The following is a 4,261-nucleotide window of genomic DNA, read 5'->3' on the forward strand; positions in this document are numbered from 1 at the left end:
GGGACAGTTATACATTGCAGCAAATAGTTGTGTACCGGACATTACAGCCATTGTCCTTTTACATGGCCTTTTTCAATCCGACACAGATTTATGATCTATTTCGCTCATATGATACACCATGGACTGTTTGGGGGCTTTACCTCTTGAGCATGAGGCTATATCCTTAATTTCAAACAGCTGCGAGCGAGGCTTCCAGTAATGCAACACTCGTCTGAACCATATGAGTAAATATGGAATTGATGATGTATGTCGCTATCGGCAACTTGAAAACTCTATCATTGAATCAGATACAACGGAGGCCAATGTAGTACTTCAATTCCCCCTTTTGGTCCTTGACAACTCACCTCAACGTAACCAGCCCTTCTAAATTTATCAGTTGCGGGAATGAGCCTAGTGCACATGTAGCTATATTACTCCCTCTGTCTCAGTAGGTTACTCTGCTTCTTCAATGTAGCTTTAACCTTGCTTTTATTCCTACAGTTCGACTAAGCTGCACCTGTCTTTACATGCCAGGCTAAGGACAATAACAATTGTAGAGCTGCCAGCACACGAGAGATGATGCTTTAGGATGTGGTAAACTTGTATATTTTCCTTCAGGGGATCCTTTATCTCATTTATGTCGTCTGGGAGAAAGGGTATGGTGCTGAGAGGTGTTCTTCATACAGCCCCAGATCTGCCCTTCATTCGTCCGTTAGATTCAGAGCAATAGATCACCGTGCATGAATGTAGGTACATGAGTGCCCTATGCATACAAGTAGGATGAAGGTGAAGCAGACGCTGGGGTTAGTAATGTTAGAAAAAAAGGTATTCGCTCCAGAAGCCGTTGAATTAGCTACAGATGCATTCGGAGATCCACAACCTGGGATATTAGGAACTCCAGGAAAACCTGAGCTCCAGAAATAGGGGAGTTAGCTGCAGGAACAGTGGTATCAGCAATTGCAGAGAGGGGAAGTAGCAGTTCCAGGAATACTATAATTAGTTCAGAAACAAGGTTATTAGTTCCAGAAACATGGTAATTAGGTCTAGAAACATGACAATTAGGAATTACTGAAACTGCGGAATTGGACACTGCTGAAGCTGGCGAATTCGGAGCTCAAGAAAATGGGAATATGTTCAGTACAGCGGAAGTATCTCCAGAAACAAAGGAATTAATATTAGAAAGAGAACACCATACGCAGGACATTTCGGATATATATGCATATATATATATATATATATATATATAAAACTAATAGACACTTAAATATTAAGTGGGGAACTAGGACTTCCAGAAACTATGGAATTTTATGCGGCAGCAAAGGTATGAGCGAGGTTACTCCAGAAAGAGGTAACTTAGCGGTTTCTGCAGCATGGGAGTTAGGCGTGCGCACCATAAGGAGCACATTTCCGATAGTTATATATATATAACTAGTCGACACGAAAATAGAACAATTAGCTGCTTCATCAATAGTGCAATTTGGAGCTCCAAAAACAGACGAACAGACGAACAGGGGCTACACAAACAAAACATAATGTCCAGAAATTGGGGAACGTGGACTTCAAGAAACTATGGAATGTTCTACGTAAATAAAGGAATTAGCTCCAGAAAGAGTTGAATTACCGAGAGAAACTAGAGAAACAGGGAAATTCCATGTAGGTATAGGGAAATTAGGAGTCGCAGAAAGAGGAGCTCCAAGAACATGGGAATTAGAAACATAGAAACATAGAAAATATTTGCAGGAGGAGGCCATTCGGCCCATCGAGTCTTCACCACTGTTCAAGAAGATCATGGTTAAACATTCACCTCAGTACCCCTTTCCTGCTTTTTCTCCATACCCCTTGATCTCTTTAGCCGTAAGGGCAATATACAAGTCCCTCTTGAATACATCTAACGGACCATCATGAACAATTCTCTCAGGAATTGGGTTCCACAGGTTAACAACTCTCTGAGTGAAGAAGTTTCTCCTCATCTCAATCGTAAATGGCTTACCCCTTATCCTTAGTCTGTGTCCACTGGTTCTGCACTTCCTCAACATCGCGAACTTCTTCCTGCATCAAAACAATCCAGTCCCGTCAGAATATTATATTTTTCTATGAGATCCACTCTCATCCTTCTAAACTCCAGTGAATACAGGCCAAGTCGTTCCAGTCTCTCCTCAGAAGTCAGTCCTGCAATCCCGGTAATCAGTCTGGTGAACCTTCGCTGCAATCCAACAATAGCAAGAACGTCCTTCCTCAGATTACGAGACCAAAACTGAACACAGTATTCCAGGTGAGGCCTCACCAAGATCCTGTACAACTGCAGTAATTCCTCCGTGCTCCTCTACTCATATCCCCTCGCTATGAATGACAACATACCATTCGCCTTCTTCACCGTCAGCTGTACCAGCATGCCAAATTTCAACGACTGATGTACCATGACACCCAGGTCTCGTTGCAGCTCTCCTTATCCTAATCTGCCGCCATTCAGAAAATATTCTGCCTTCGTGTTGGGGGTGGCTAGGAGAGCTTGGAGGCTAGGAGAGCTGGGGAGTGGGAGAGCTTGGAGAGGTATGAGAGCTTTGCGGGGTAGGGAGATTTTAGGTGCTAGGAGAGCTAGGAGGGCTTGGAGTGCTGGGAGGACGGTCGGAGAGCTTGGAGGGATGGATAGCTTTGGGGTGGTGGTAGGAGAGCTTGTGGGTTAGGGTAGATTGCGGGGGCAGGAGCGCTTGGGTGACATGAGTACTTGGGCGGTAGGAGAGATTGAGTGGTTTGGAGAGATTAGGGGAGGTAGGAGAGCTTGGAGGAGTAGGAGAGATTGAGGTGTAGGAGAGAATGGAGATTCGGAGTGCTTGGGCGGGTAGAAGAGCTTGATGGGTAGGAGAGCTTGTGGGTATGTGAGCTTGCGGTGTAGGAGAGCTTGGGAGTTAGGAGAGCGTGGGGGGTGTAGCATAGCATGGGGGTTAGATGTGCTTGGGGATTAGGACATCTTGGGTGATAGGGGAGCTTTGGGGGTTGGAGAGCTTGGTGGGTAGGAGAACTTGTGCGGTTAGGAGAGCTTGGGCGGGTAGGAGAGCTTTTGGGTTAGGAGAGCTGGGGTGGCACGAGAGCTTGTGGGGGTAGGAGAGTTTGGGCAAGGGGGATAGGAGAACTTTTGAGGTGTCCTAGAGCTTGGGATGGTTGGAGAGCTTGTGGGGGTAGGTGTGATTAGGGGGATAGGAGAGCTTCGGAGGTAGGATAGCTTGGGCGGTGAGGGAAAGAGAATATTCGGATTTGGAGAGTTGGGGGGCAGGAGAGCTTGGGGGACATGAGAGCTTGGGGCGGTAGGAGAACTTGGGGGGTGTAGGAGAGGTTGGGGGATGTCGGAGAGCTTGGGGGGATAGGAGAGCTTGGTGGGGTTAGGAGAGCTTGGGTGGGTCGGACATCTTGGGAGGGGTGTAGGAGAGATTGGTGTAGTAGGAGAGCTTGGATGGGTAGAAGAGCTGGGCTGGGTACGAAAGTTTATGGGGTGAGGAGTGCTTGGCGAGTAGGTCAGCTTGGGGTGTGTAGGAGAGCATGGGGGAGTAGGAGAGATTGGCGGGGCAGGAGAGCTTTGAGGGTAGGAGAGATTGGCGGCTAGGAGAGCTTGCGGGGTTAGGAGAGCTTGGGGGTGGCTAGGAGAGCTTGGAGGGTAGTAGAGCTGGGGATTGGGAGAGCTTGGGAGGTAGGATAGCTTGGGCGGTGAGGGTAGGAGAAATTGTGGGTTAGGAGAGTTGGGGGGCAGTTGAGCTTGTAGGAGATGAGAGCTTGGGGCGGTAGGAAAGCTTGGGGGTCTAGGAGAGCTTGGGTGAGGTCGGAGAGCTTGCGGGGGAGGAGAGCTTGGGCGCGTAGGAGATCTTGGGCGGGTCGGAGAGCTTGGGGGTTAGGAGAGCTGGGGTTAGAAGGAGAACTTGCGGGGGTAGGAGTTGTTGCGGAGGTGTAGGATAGCTTTCTGTGGTAGGAAAGCTTGGGGTGTAGGGGAGCTTGCGGGGGTGTTGGACAGCTTGGCGGGGAAGCAGAGTTTGGGCGGGGTCGGAGAGCTTGGGTGGTGTTGGAGATATTGCAGGGTAGGAGAGCTTAGGGGGTAGTTTAGCTTGTGGGTTCGCAATGCTCGGGTTGTAGGATAGCCTGTGGGTTAGGAGAGATTGGGGTTAGGAGAGCTTGTGGGTTCGGAGAGCTTGGGGGTGGGGTAGGATAATTTCAGGGGTAGGAGCTTGGGGTGTTAGGAGAGCTTGGCGGGTAGGAGAGATTGGCGGTGCAGGAGACCTTTGATGGGGGGGCGTAG

Source organism: Pristiophorus japonicus, unplaced genomic scaffold (genome assembly GCF_044704955.1).
Source record: "Pristiophorus japonicus isolate sPriJap1 unplaced genomic scaffold, sPriJap1.hap1 HAP1_SCAFFOLD_70, whole genome shotgun sequence".
NCBI lineage: Eukaryota > Metazoa > Chordata > Chondrichthyes > Pristiophoridae > Pristiophorus > Pristiophorus japonicus.